The sequence below is a fragment of the Taudactylus pleione genome, unplaced genomic scaffold, assembly GCF_031769625.1.
Source record: "Taudactylus pleione unplaced genomic scaffold, aTauple2 ptg000105l, whole genome shotgun sequence".
NCBI classification, from domain to species: Eukaryota; Metazoa; Chordata; class Amphibia; order Anura; family Myobatrachidae; genus Taudactylus; species Taudactylus pleione.
In genome coordinates, this window is record NW_028284507.1 from 6,114,982 (window position 1) to 6,130,305 (window position 15,324).

Below are 15,324 nucleotides of genomic sequence, written 5' to 3' on the forward strand. Positions count from 1 at the left end.
CATGTGATTTCTTAGTGTTTTTTTTTATTAAATTTGCAAAAATCTCAAATTTTTTTTACACGCTGTCATTTTTGGTTATTGTGTGTAGAATTTTGAAGACAAAAATGAATGTATTCCATTTTGGAATAAGGCTGTAATAACATAACAAAATGTGGAAAAAGTGAAGCGCTGTGAATACTTTCCGTATGCACTGTATGCAGGCTACAACGTTCATGTTTGTTTCCACACAACTTCCTTCTTATTTTCTGCCTCATTGCATATATGCTTTGTTTTTCCTATGCCACATTATGATTGCAAACGTTTGTACTACTATGTGCTAAAACTTAATAAAACCATTTACTTGAGAATGAAGTACAGGACAGGTTGTCCTTTACCCTCACTGGTAATCATGGTTTAACAGGCACATCACACAATCTGTATGTTTTGTCAATAACTTTACTCAAGAGCAGGTTATCCCTTTAATGACGATCTACATTGGGGTGTATAATGGAATGGATAATGATGATAAAAAAAACGTATGCACTTAAAAATATAAAACTGTTGCTGCAATATATAATAAAGTAGGAATCACAGCGAGTATGATCAGTTCACAGTGGCTGGTCTACCAGAAGTCTTGTATTGTATGCATATCAGTGTTTATATATATTTTACTCATATAATTAAAGTACACTTACGCAGTATGTATACACACTGGGCCCGATACAGCGTTGGATGGCAAAAATGTGTATATTTGTCAGTTTGCAGAGCTGTACGCATTCTGCAATGCGCGCGTCCCCTATGTGTACCCATGGTTTGCTACTAATCCTTTTCATCCCTGAGAACTTGCACCTATCCTGTACTATGTACAAAATATATAACTCCAAATAAAAGTATATATGCTAACGTATAAATCTACATAGCCGCAGTTCCATTGTCACAGCCTCACTGAAATCTGCCTAATCCAGTGAGAGTTACACCTTCTTAGTGAAGTGTAGATGCCCTCAAAATGCATAACCTGCTGCATGACCCGTACATTTGTACGCTAAGTTTTGGCACACACACACAGTGCTAAAACACCACCAATAGGCACACTTTCAATTCTGCATCACCCCCATTATATACACAGTATTACATACAGGTGACAAATATATGAGGAAACTTTGCCATGTAATGGTCAGTGACAATAAAACATACACACTCACTAGAAGACTAAACTAATGATAAAGGAATCCGGTTACATTTATAATAGAAAGAGATGTTCTCATTACAGATAAACGCTGACCTTGTACATTCCATATCCAAGGTATATAATATATTCAGTTTAATAATAAATTCTAAACCTGGGTACACACTAAACAATGCTCTCTTAGGATGCACTGTAACTCACAATCTTTCCTTGAGAGGAAACATCCGATATTGTGCATACACATACAATTGTTCCTTCCAATTATCACTATTTATCTGTCCTAAAGATCAGGAGAAATAGAGATTTACATCCACATCTATTGGAAGAACTGTCTGCAAGTCGGTCATCAGACCATTCACAATGTAAAATCTATACGATACTGTGACCCAATTTATAGCATCTTATGTGTATGCTTAAAGATCAATCATACGATGTGACAGATTCTTTTACGATAATCCGAGATTAGATGTGCATATATACTGTATTATACAATTGTCTGACCAATTGTAAGATCTTCAAATGATCTGCCAGATAATTGTATAGTACAGTGGTTCCCAAACTTTCTCTGTTCGAGGCACCCTTAGGATCTCCATAATGTTTTCAGGGCACCTCCTAAGTCCAAATAATTACAGAGCAGTCAAGTTTAAGTAGTTGGTTCAAAATAACATACTAAGTATTTAAAAAAGAAAGACTTTGCTAATCTTATCCATTGCCCCCTCCGCCCCTCTCCCTTTGCCCCCCCCATGTCTCTCCATTTGCCCCTCCCACTACTTTAGCTGTGTTCATCAGCATCGCTGCTCAGATCAGACACTTCCGTTCTGATCTCCCACAACGCACTGCATTGTGGGACCCCAGGATTCACTGGCTGTTGCTTTACAGTGACAGTTGCCCTCCCCCCACTCATCGCAACCCCCCCTTTCTCCACAACGCCAACCCCTCTCCCACCCATGCAAAAATATATATTTTACACACGCAACAACAACAAAGAACTCTTGCCAGGCTCTTTAGGCCAACAGGCACCTCGGCACCCTGGTGACAGCGTCGCGGAACCCCAGGGAGTCACGGCGCACAGTTTGGGAACCACTGGTATAGTGTGTATTCAACTTAAGAAATTCAGGACCACCTAATCTTTTTCACATGAGAAAACCAAACACAATATAAGGATTCATTTTATTTTAAAAAAGTTTAGAAATAATATTATGGACCTATAGCGTAGAAATACACATGCATTCACAATAATAAGGATTAAGTACAGTAATAAGTGAAATTAGTTAGAAATTGAACAACTAGCGAGAACTAATTTAATTTTCTGTTGTAAATGGTTACGCCAAAGCAATTGGATGAATAAGTCAAATTTCTTCCAGACAAAGCAGACAGACGCACATAAGACAAGGATCTCGGCACCCCTGGGTGTCTTATTGCTTTTCAAAATGAGTCACCGTTACAATTATCCACCAGAGTGATGTACCGAATACAGGAGTTTAATTAAATACATCATAATGCGGATACATTTATTTTATGGAGTTGCATTATGTCTAGGCAGCAGTGGCATGGTCTCACCAGTCTGCTATGTCCATGTGACCCACACATTACTGCATCTGTCATACTGAAGCAGTTACACTTTTACATGCCCTCATTTGCTCACAGTGCCCTGCAGCACCCACTACCCTCCGTTACTCACAGTGCCCTGCATAACCCACTACCCTCCGTTATTCAGTGCCCAGCAGCACCCACTACCCCGTTATTCAGTGCCCAGCAGCACCCACTACCCCGTTATTCAGTGCCCAGCAGCACCCACTACCCTCCATTATTTAGTGCCCAGCAGCATCCACTACCCCTCGTTACTCAGTGCCCAGTAGCACACACTACCCTCCATTACGCACATCGCTCAGCAGCACTCACTACCCTGAATAATTCACTACCCTGTTACCCACAGTGCCCTACAGCACCCACTATGCTACGTTACTAACAGTGCTCAGTAGCACCCACTGCATTCTGTTACAGTGCCCAGCAGCACCCACTACCCACCGTTACTCAGTGCCCAGCAGCACCAACTATACTTTGTTACTCAGAGCCCGGCAGCACCCACTACCCACCATTACTCTGTACCCAGCAGCAACCAATGCTCTCCTTTACTCAGTGCCATGTAGAACCTACTACCCTCCTTTACTCACAGTGCCATGAAGCACCCAGCACCTTCCTTTAATCAGTGCCCTTCAGTACTCACTGCCCTCCTTTACCCAAGGTGTACCCAGCACCCTCCATTTCCCGAGGGTCTCCCCCACACTACCGACCTATATTAGGGCACATGATAACCCCCACCAGCATTTCCATGATCTCCCTCATAGTCCGCTCACCCCTCGTTTCATACAAACCGTATTTGCCTTGTACGTCGCTGACAACCCAACCACTGCCCGGTGCCCGGCTCCCCATTATCACCACACACCATGCCACCTCCGTGCCCCCAGTATTACCTGTCATCACCAGCATTCAATGGCGACACTGTAGGTCGTCCCGCAGCCCTGGGCTTTGTCTGCCAGCTTCTGTGAGATGGAGGAGAAGCGGCTGGCGGCTGAGGATGGAGGCGGATCCTGGACTCCCTCTCTACACATTCCGTACAGCGACACTGACAGTTCACAGCGTGCGTCATCACGCAGCACGCCGGAGGCTGGCATGAAGCTGTACGACGTGCTCTGTTGCCCTTACTCTTGCTGAGTGTGGTGAGTGAGTGCTCATAGCAGAGAGTGCTCCTTGTGTTCAGTGTTTTGTTCCTTACCCCTGAGCTCCCCTTGTCCTGTGCTTATTCAAATAAAACCTATAAGCACTCCTTACCAACATCCTCTTTAATAGGGATCCAGATTACAGAAAGGTATTTATAGAACTATGATACCTGGCCCTTCAAAGCCTTCAGGTAAGTTAGTATGGAGACACTGGGCGGTATTCAATTGTTATAGCACGCCCGATCTCCCATCTGAAGTGATGGGAGATGGCGGGGCACTATTCAATTGTTGCCAATTTTCGCACTGATCGGCTATCCCCGACCAAAGTGCTGGGCGCGATCGCAAAAAGTGCCTTTTGGATGCCCAAACAGGTAACTTTTCGCCCATTACAGCTCACACACCCCTAATGGTGCGAGCTGAAATGGTGTGCCAGCAGCTGATCGTGGCTGACGAGCAACAATTGAATAGCTCCTGTTGGGCGTGTAAAAGGGCAAAACTATTGAATTACACCAATTACCCAACCCCCCCCCCAAAAAAAAACCAATAATAATAATTGTGCTTTGCTCTAAACGTTTGACACATCCTTAGCCATGTTGACTTAAATGCATTTGTGCTTACAACCACTTGCACTTAGGGAGTTGTGTACATGCGGCCAATGCGCCCCATGCTGACCACCAGAACTACACATGTGCCTATCAGGAGATTTATCACTTGTGGGGGCTCAACCTCTGCTGCAGAATGTGACCTGATGATGATGATGATCATTGATGGTAGCTTCTTATTGGTGGAATGCGTCTGAATTTCTTCCACTTATGCCAGAGAAGGATTGGGATGGAGAACCAGCCTAGGAAATCTCTGGGAGCAGCCCTAATAAGTTGGGCCTGTGGGGAAGGCGGTGGCATACTCATCCTCATAGGGCCTGATTCTGTGTCGGAGGAAGCTGCGGTCTTCCTTCTGTCTTTTGCTGTGGCTACATCTGTGACCTTATACTAATGATGCATATCAGGGGCAGCCTGTTAATAGAATGCGCAGTGGCTCCATTTTCAAATGGAACCAACTTCCGATATCCTCAAGACACTCTTTCTACTATCAGGCTTATTTACCCCTGATATACCAGTGTTAACTTTTGTGATATACTGTACGTGTGAGTTATACTAAATTAGGGTTTTCCTTACCTATATGGTGGTTTCTCTGCAATGGGGAACCTCTGAAGAAATTGATCCTCCCTGGGCAGATGGTGACATCAGTCGATATTCACTATTCATGTAGGAGATCACATGGTCCGGAGGGATGCCGTCAAAATCCCGACCGCGGGGATTGTGACGCTCAGAATGCTGGCACCAGAATCCCGACACTTGTCAAAATCCTGGCGCCAGCATTCCAACTGCTAGAATTCGAAGGGTAAGTAGCAGAATTGGGGGGAGGGTTAGGGTGAGGCACTAGGGGAAGGGTTAGGCACTAAGGGGGGATGGAAAGGTTTAGGGTGTGGGGAGGTTAGTTTTAGGCACTAGGAGGGGTTAGGGTCAGGTACCGGGTAGGGAAAGGGAGTATGGTTAAAATACTGACCAACAAGTGTCTGTATTCTGACCGCCAGGATCCCAAGCACCTGCATCCCGTACCCATCCCGGTCCGGAAGATGTCTGCGTAGGAATATAACCAATCTCATAATCATGTAACAGAGGTTCAACTAGCTAATACATAATGACAGAAGTTTTGGTGAAGGGCAAAATGTGAACTTCCCTGATCAAACAATTTTATATATTTTAACTGTATTTGCTAATTTGGTATACCATTTGTATCAGTAATATGGTTACTTTGGAATTGGTACCTAAATTAAGATTACTGTTCAGAAAGCTTTTCCTTCTAATCCTCCCAGCTGTTTATAATCTCCAGTCACTAACTCCCTGGCTCAACTCCAGCCTCCTTGTGTCGCTCCAGCACCCTGGTGTCTACCCAGCTCCAGCCTCATTATGTCTCTCCAGCCCCTCAGTGTCTTCCCAGCTCCAGCCTCCTTGTGTCTCCCCAGCCTCCTTCTGAATATGTGAGCTAAAAAAAGTTCTCACACCTGCTTTGCACAAAAGGCACTGATCAGGATAATACAGAATGGTAGTATATAAGGCAGCATAACCCCCGAAGTTACCATGTGCAGAATACCAGTCCTCTGGCAGAGCTGCATTACAGCGGTGGCATGTGAGTGCCAGTGGGTAGGAAGTGATGTGACATCTGCCAGCTGCTGGGAGGGAGAGCTAACAACCCTTCTGTATTATCATATATTCTCATGCCTGAACCTTTGGTGATATTGCTGAGAGTCCGAGTCACTGCCCCCCAGCAGACACACCACACTTCCATGCCAGTCCAGTAGCACACCCTACAGCAGCCTCTGCAGCCCGGCACCCAGCTTAGAGAGATGCCAGACAGTTACACCGCTACCAACAGCCTGTACTTTCTGTGGGGTGGTGGTGATGTTATTACTGCAATAAGGAACTCATGTACTGCTACTGATAAGCGCTGACTCTGGCAGGGATCGATTACAGAATACTGGGTCTGGCAGGTAGTAAGAGAGTGACACCTTATCAAACAATATGAAATGTACTGTGTCTCTTCACCTCCGGCTCCCTACCTCCTTCTCTAGGCCAGTCACCTTACTCAGGGTCTTGAGATGCTCCTCTTCTTCTTAGCAGTGCGTTGCACATTATATCACCCATGCTGAGCCACTATAAAAATAAATACGTTTATTGCACCGGTCGCATCAGCCGGTGCCGTCATTGGAAGTCCCAGACAGGGCTCCTCGGAGTGTACTGTGCTGAGGGATTAGTGCTGCCTTCTGGAGTGGACTAGAGTCCATGAATGTTTTTTTTTTTTTCTTACTGTGGTGCTGCTGGACTGGCTGGGGGGGGAGGGGCATGAAATTAAACTTTTTTTCGTATCCTGTGGTAGGTTAGGTTAGGGGGTGGGGGTAGTTATTTTTTTTTTGTGGTGCTGGGCATTGATGCCTTTTATTCCTGTGGTGGGTTAGGGTGGGGAGTGGGGCTGGGCATTGTTGTTTGATAAGATTGATGTTATTTTCTTTCTGTGAATCCTGTGTGGGGGCTGGGTTTGCTGAGGGGAGGGGGGCCATAAACATTATTTTATTTCTGTGGGGGCTGGGGGCCCTGAAACTTTTATTTCTTTCCTGTGGGCTTGTGCTTTTGGGCCAGAAGCATAGGCCCACAGGAAAAATATAAAACTTCCAGGGCCCCCCCACACCACAGGAATAAAATAACTTGGGGGAGGCCTGAAAGTTTTATCTTAGAAAAAGTAAAGAATAATAATATTTTCATTGCTCATCTCATTCCCAGGAATCCCGGGATTGAAACAATGAGGAGGGATTGGCTTCCCTACCCGCAACAGTGTGAGATGGCCTGGCACCAAGCCGCAGGGGTCCGGCCCAGTGGGTTCCCGGTGGTCCAATCCACCACTGACTTATGCTAATACTATAGCAATGTGGCTGATGCCATCTATTCACATTAATACAGTTATATATACAATCATTGTGAAAAAAGAACACTTTAAAACCCAGGCACTTCCAAAAGAAGGAGTAAAGAATACAATGCTAATGCAGCGCTCTCAATATGTGGGATGCTGTGTCCCAAAAAAACTGAAGAAATAATAGAGGCAAATAGAGTGGGTGCAAATCGAATGGATTTTAATTTATAATTTTTAATTTAAGTATTCAAGTTAATAATTAATTAAAAAAGCAATACAGTATATGACAAAAAAAAATTCTCATCAACAAAAGAACATATGTGTATATGTAAAAAACATAACAATAAAAACATGAAATACAAAAAAACGCATACATAAAGCATTGCACATAAAGGAGATACTGTATGCAGAGCATAATACTGATCTTAGTGTGTGGCCAAAAGTTCAGAAGATTATCTCATTTATATCTAATTGTTTCTTTATAAATATATCCAGATAGAACATATCGTAATATGAAGTGGCCTTCAAAGAAATTTAAAGTCACCTGGTAATACTGGACTTACCAAATCCTGCTCAATTATACCCCTTTTACACCGGAGCTAAAACCCGGGTTATTGCAGGGTTAACCCGGGCAGCTCCCTGGTGCAAAAGGGGAGAGGGTTGGATCGCCGGGTCGAGTGACCCGGCAATCCAACCCAGGTAAATAGCAGGGTTTAACACGGGAGTAGCCCGTGAAACCCTGCTGTGAGAACAGCACTCCGGGTCACGAGGACCTGGAATGCGCTGCAAGCCGGACGATTTGTTCCGGCTTCAGTGGCGCTTGGAGATGACGTCATCTCCAAGCGTCCACTTTCACACCGGGAAAGCCGGGTCTGTGCAGACCCATCTCCGGTGTGAGCGGCGCCAACTCGGGAATATCACGAGTCGGCGCTGGCTAAATTCCGGGTCTGATCCGGATAGAAACTCTGTTCCAACTCCGGGTCAGACCCGGAATTTTGGTGGAAAAGGGGTATTAAAAAAGGCTGTCAAATAGTAGTACATTTTTCTAATAAATGGTTTTTGACAAATATATCAAAAAATATAGAATCGATTTCAAGAAAAATTTAAATATTGTATATAGAGAGACAAATACAAACTCTCTGTATAACACTTATGAGAAACTCAATAAAGAAATTTTGTGAAAAGAAAAAAGAAGGCTGTCAAACTTGAAATAGACATTCAAACTCCAGACTGACGGTCTCTGCACGGATCTATAGGTGTCAAGGCTGCGACAATTAAAGATCATAAATTTAAATCCATTCGGTTTGCGCTCACTCTCTTTGCCTCTATATTTACAATCAGGCCGCAGCTACCACTGAAAGTGAAAGACGACAGATGTGTGTATTCATTTAACTTAATGAATACTTTCAGTTTATCTTTGTGTCTTGTTTGACTTTACGTTTACATTGTAAATGCTACTGAATTATTTATTAATAACACTGTCCAGACGTAATGGATAGTGTATGAATTGTCTAATGTAAATTTAGCAGCTACTACTATGGTCATGAAGCCGCACTTCCTGGAATAAGCCAGGCACATATATTACTGTACACGGCAGTAGTAGAGATAGCACAAATGCTGCGCTTCCAATGTTGAATGCATTTTACGTATGCAGACAGTTCTCCAAGATCAGCAAACTACACCTTTTTCTGTGTACGTTTTGTACTTGTGATTCATGTGCAACATCCTTCCAACCCTAGTATCTTTAGGTTCATTAGGCCTGATTCATTACGGATCGCTATTGCGATCGTAGCTGCGATTACGCACGCAGTTCTGCTGATAAAATATGCTAATGTTTGCAACCGCTCAGCCAGCATAGAGACGCCCACTACCGCTTTCTCGCATCTGTAAGACCTCGCAGTCCTGTGTATACATCGGTAACTTCGACTAACATCGGCCCCTCACGCAAAATTACAGCAGGTCTGACAGCAGGTCAAAATTACAGCAGGCACGAAAACAGACAAATCTCAGGTGCACAACTCCAAATTATTAATAATATATATAAATGCAATAAAATTTTGCAATCAATAGAGGTTTTTAGCATAATCATGGCCAGGGTTATGGGCCTACCCACCATATCCAGGTAACCTCTTTCCTAGTGAAGTGGGTAGGATGGGCATATTATATACCAATTTTCTCCCCATCCTGCCCACTTAACTAGGAAGTGGGTGAGATGCAGAAGATCCTGACACTCTTCCGGGGTGTGGATCATACTTACCGACATTCCTAGGCAGCTTTACGGGAGCAGCAGGAGGGGAGCTGCTGCTCTCCTCTTCGGGGGGCGGGGCCAGATGATAAATGTCATTAGGCCCCACCCCTTTACAAAAAAAAACCGCGATTTGCGGGTCCGTGTGGAGGGGACGGGACTAAATGATGCGATTTGCGCCATTTAGCCCCGTCCCTTCCCTACAGACCTTCACTAGCAAGTGGACGGGATGTGGGAGACAGGCCTACTCTTCCGGGAGTGCCGAAAAATCGGGAGCCTCCCGTGATTCCCGAGAGAGTAGGTATGTATGGTGTGGGTGGCAACCTGAAAATTCAGGAACCTCTGCAACATCAGGGAGAGTAGGTAAGTATGCTCTATTCCCAAATCTGAATCAGGCCCATAATGTATGAGCTGGGGCTCTCCTTTAACACAACTATGTGCAGAATCTCAGGAAGGTGGATATGTAGCAATTTGTGTATATAAAGGCATAGTTTCATTATATGCCTCATGCAGTAAACTGTACCAAAGGAAGTCTTGTTGTTCTCTTATGCTGGGATTAAATCTGCCTTTCTCATAGCATGTCTGAGCATGTAGATTTAATCCCTAAGAATGGAAATCTTAATCACTTTCTATCCCTGAGCTTGCTAACAAAGAGCGATTTCATCCTGAGCAGCCTACAGGGAATATACTGTATGTGCATAACTATATACTAGTCACTATATATATAACTAATAGTAGTCACATTATATATATATATATATATATATATATATAACTAATAGTAGTCACATATATATATATATATATATATATATATATATAAAACAGTAGTCATCAATAACCGACAGACAACAGTAAGGGGTTACTAGCTATGCTATTGACAGCAGGAGTTTATTAAGGAGAGTGTGTTTAGGACCTGATTCATTACGGATCGCAACTGTGAATGCAATAGCGATTACGCACGCAGTCTCACTGTGATTGCTATGCCGTCGTAGAACAACATAAGGACACCCACTTTACCTTACACACATCCGTAATACTTTGCAAGACTGCGAAACCATCAGTAACATTGAGTACAATCGGAGCCTCATGCACACTTGCACAAGGTCTGACCTTACTCAGGAATTGCTAACTTCATCGCACGCAGTGAGTACACAAGCTGTGTATGGCATCGCAATGGCTAATTTATGCACGCCCCTGTAACGGCTTTCAAACGCACTGGCATGCCTGCATTTCGCCGACCACCCCTCCGTCACCACCCCAAACGGTACTTCCTGTCAATCAAACAAACAAAAATGGCAGCTGCTCAATCAATCTAGCAGTACTAATCAGGTGCATGAAAGGGAGGGGTCATACTAAGTAGAAAAAGGAGGGGGATTTAACCCCCTATTGTACCTCAGCACACTGAATAATACCTGCAACAATATATGAAGACTATATGGTCATTTTTGTTTGTTTATTGCATTTATATATATTATTAATAATTTGGAGTTGTGCACCTGAGATTTGTCTGTTTTTGTGCCTGCAATTAGTCTCATCAGGTAGCACCTCCCATCATATATATAGTCAGGTTGTGCTGTCCAGAAATCTTTCCCATATACAAAATTACATCAGGTCAGAAATTGCAGTCTCGTCGCACACAATGAGTCCTCAATCTGTGTATGGCAATTGCAGTGGCTAATTTATGCACGCCCCTGTATCGGGGTGGCTCCCAGGTAAGCTGGCTCTCAATTTGGATGCATTTATGTATGTGCCTTTATCATGAGGCCTTACATTTGACAAAATTATATATGTGCCTTTATCATGAGGCCTTATAATTGGTATATTTTACATTTGGGGTGAGCGTTTGGGCGTAGGGCCCCCGGGACTGGTCTGGCTGGGCCTCCTCAGGGCATCACCACTTAATACACATAGTTGCTTTTCACATCACCTTTTATGTTTGTTTATTATTCATGTATTTTTTCACATATATTTTAACCTCTCATTCCACACTTAATGATTACTCACACACAGCTATACTTTACACTGCACTGTCACTCTTTTTCCATTTTCGTGTGATGCCCTGGGGGGGTCCTGGGCTGGACGTTTTTTGGGGTGCACTGCACCCCGGACGTGAACCCCTTAGTGTTAGGGACTGCTGGTAACAGAGAAGCCGTGACGTGGCCCAGCAGCCTCCCATGTATTTGCAAATGCATGCAACTAATATCTCTGAATTTCTATGACCATAGTCTTCATATATTGTTGCAGGTATTATTCAGTGTGCTGAGGTACAATAGGGGGTTAAATCCCCCTCCTTTTTCTACTTCCTGTCAATCACTCTGAGATGGGTCTGCGTAGTCACTGCGATCGCAGTGGAGTGTTCGCGCACACGCGATGCGTACGCATGCGCAGAACACAATCATCGGATTGCGTGCGTAATCGCAGTGGCAATCGCTGCTGAATCTTTTGAATAGAAATATATAAAGTAAAAATTGACAAGTTTATTTAAGAAAAACATAATGTCAATATATCAATATAGGGAAAAAAAAAAACTTTATAAACAAAGAAAAAACGTTTTGTTATTGTGAGAACACATGGAATATATGCATATGCTGCAGTTTTGAGTCTGCATGTACACCTTGAAGATAGCCGGGCAGGTTTGATGATCTAGTCACACCTTGCCTGTGTTCAGGGTATCCACATGTGCATGCCCTTGGGAGCAATGGCTTTATGTGCACTCCATGCAAGTACTGTAAAGCCCTTCCCCAGCAGAGGCAGGATGCTCACTCATGCTAAATGCTGAAGGATAGGCATGGTTGCCAGCTGCTGTGACTGGTTTATGTTGTGTGTCACTTTTGTCCCTCCTCGCTCCAACCCATACTTGCCGACATTCAGCTCCCTCCTTCTGGGAGGGAGGTGAACGTTTGCACACCGGGGAAAGGGTGGGGGGGGGGGGGGGTGCGTGGCCGTGCGTTGATAAAGTATTGGGGGAAATTAGCAGCATTGTGAAGCAAGGGGATGTGGCCTGCATAGGGGGCGTGGTCGATCAGTTTTGGGGGCAGAACAGGGCGTGGTCACTCACGCCATTTTTGCCCCACCCCCACTACACAATGCAGAGATTACCGCATCACCCACCCTGCCGGTGTTTCTCTTAAAACAGCCGAATCGGGAGGGTCGGCAAGTATGCTGTAATACTGACAGGAGCGGAGCGGATTGGTTGCTATTTATCGGTTTTCATCTATTTACAGCACAGGTTGTCAAACTCGGTCCTCAGCACCCCCACACAGTGCATGTTTTGCAGGTCTCCTCACAGAATCACAAATTAAATAATTAGCTCCACCTGTGGCTCTTTTAATATGTGTGAGCAAGTAATGAATACACCTGTGCACCTGGCTGGGTGACATGGAAAATGTGACCTGCGTGGACAGAGTTTGAGAACCACTGATTTACAGCATGAATGTGTGAGTATAGTAGGAACAGATACAGAGAATTAGATCCAGCTTAAATAGGCCCAAAATTCAGAGAGTAATTGAAAGCCAAGTTGACATCTCTTATATGGACCATTTAAACTGATGTGTTCTAATCGGCTACTTGGGAAATGGTTTTAAACATTTCCACAATTCTGATTGGCTGGTGCAGCTATTTGGCCCAGAAGTCAGTGAGAATCCGTTTGTCATTTATATAGCAGTGACCAGAGATCAGCGATTTAGTTTTTTTCCTTTGGTGTTTGTTTCTGGCCTAATTTCTTTCCCCACTCAGGCTTACTTATTCTTTATTATTTTTTTGTTTAATAAAGAAAACAGCCCATTGCTGTGCACTAATGATCCCTGTACCTCTATAGACATTACACACACGTTTTACAACATTCTTCTTTAGCCACCCACTGTTCCCTGTGACATGTATGTAAGACAGTATAAATTCTTGTTTCACAGACTCAGGGCCTGATTCAGCCGTGCACTGCTGAACACAGATTCCCGATGTGCAGGAATCTGCGCAGGCCCAAGACCCGGTCTGCGCATGTGTAGAACAAGTATGCAATCCCAGTGACAGTCTGCTGCCTTTTGTGGGCGGGGAGGGAGTGGCGATGGCCTCCAGCTCCGGAAACGGAGGCGTGTCACCGCAGTTGGGGTAGGGGGGGTGGGGAGGAAGAGGCCAGGATCTCCATCGGCTGACTGAGATTTCCTGGCCTCTTCTTATAAACTGTGGTGGCCAGCTGCATGACCCCATGGGTGACCTTAGCCGCCCAATGTTACACAGATTAACCGATACTGCGTTGGATAACGCAGCTTGGATCAGTAATGCGCAGGAGGCGTGCTGCCTCCTGCTGCAGGACCATATCTACAAGGATCGCAATTGCAAAGTAGCCTGCGTGCATACATCATATATCTATAGCCTGCGTGCATACATCATATCTATAGCCTGCGTGCATACATCATATCTATAGCCTGCGTGCATACATCATATCTATAGCCTGCGTGCATACATCATATCTATAGCCTGCGTGCATACATCATATCTATAGCCTGCGTGCAGCTTTGCAATTGCGACCCTTGCTGAATCAGGCCATCAGACAATAAAAATGTGGGCAAGGATATATTTAGCCATAGCCAGCTATCACATGTATTGATCTGTACAATGATGTCATCAATGATTACTGCATAATATAATTGTGTTAGCAGAGCAGTGTGGTGACAGTGGATAGCAGTAGCAGAGTAGTTTGGTGACAGCAGATAAAAGTAGCAGAGTACTATGGTGATTGTAATAGAAGCAGAATAGTATGGTGACAGCATGTAGCAGAGTAGTGTGGGGACAGCAGATAGTAGTAGCAGAGTAGTGTGGTGATAGTAGTAATAGAGTAGGTGACAACATATAGTAATAGAGTAGGTGACAGCAGATAGTAGTAGAGTAGTATGGTGATTGTACTAGCAGAGTAGGTAACAGCAGATAGTAATAGCAGGGTAGGATGGTGACAGCAGATAGTGGTAGCAGAGTAGTATGGTGACAGCAGATAGTGGTAGCAGAGTAGTATGGTGACAGCAGATAGTGGTAGCAGAGTAGTATGGTGACAGCAGATAGTAGTAGCAGAGTAGTGTGGTGATAGTAGTAGCAGAGTAGGTGACAACATATAGTAATAGCAGAGTAGGTGACAGCAGATAGTAGTATGGTGATTGTAGTAGCAGAGTAGGTAACAGCAGATAGTAGTAGCAGAGTAAGTGACAGCAGATAGTAGTAGCAGGGTAGTATGGTGACAGCAGATAGTAGTAGCAGAGTAGTATAGTGACAGCAGATAGTAGTAGCAGAGTAGTATAGTGACAGCAGATAGTAGTAGCAGAGTAAATCCGTCACAGATATGCATAGCAGAATGTGCTTAGTGCAGTTGTCCTCCAGATAAGAAATTAAACCCAGGTACACATGTACTGCCCGAGATACTGATAGTACAGTGAGTGTGTGTAACACAAGTGTCTGTTAGTACACACATGGTATACTTAACCAGCCCTTAGATTTATTGTAATCTGGTAGAATGGCAAATGACACAGGGATATCACAGGTGAAACAGCGGTAGCCAATCTGGGTTAATATAGCAGCCTAGAGCTTATGGTAATGCTGGGTGGTGTAGTGTGCCGGGCTTGAGCTGGGCGAATACAGCAGGGGATGATGCCCTGGTATCCTACTATATATTGGTGGTGGCATAGTATAATTGGGGAAGCAATCGGGAAGCCGACTGCCTATATACCGGCAGCCGGCTTCCC

The 15,324-nt window shown here is 44.3% G+C and overlaps 1 protein-coding gene across 2 annotated transcripts in view; it reads right to left on the reverse strand.

Moving 5' to 3' along the window:
- The window catches only part of SLC23A2 (solute carrier family 23 member 2), a 153,058-nt gene extending 149,304 nt beyond the window's left edge, over nucleotides 1–3,754 (reverse strand). For both annotated transcript variants that reach the window (XM_088470804.1, XM_088470807.1), the window contains exon 1: nucleotides 3,640–3,754. The gene's annotated coding sequence lies outside the window, so the exon portion shown is untranslated. The remainder of the gene's footprint in view (nucleotides 1–3,639) is intronic.
- Nucleotides 3,755–15,324: the final 11,570 nt, after the last annotated feature.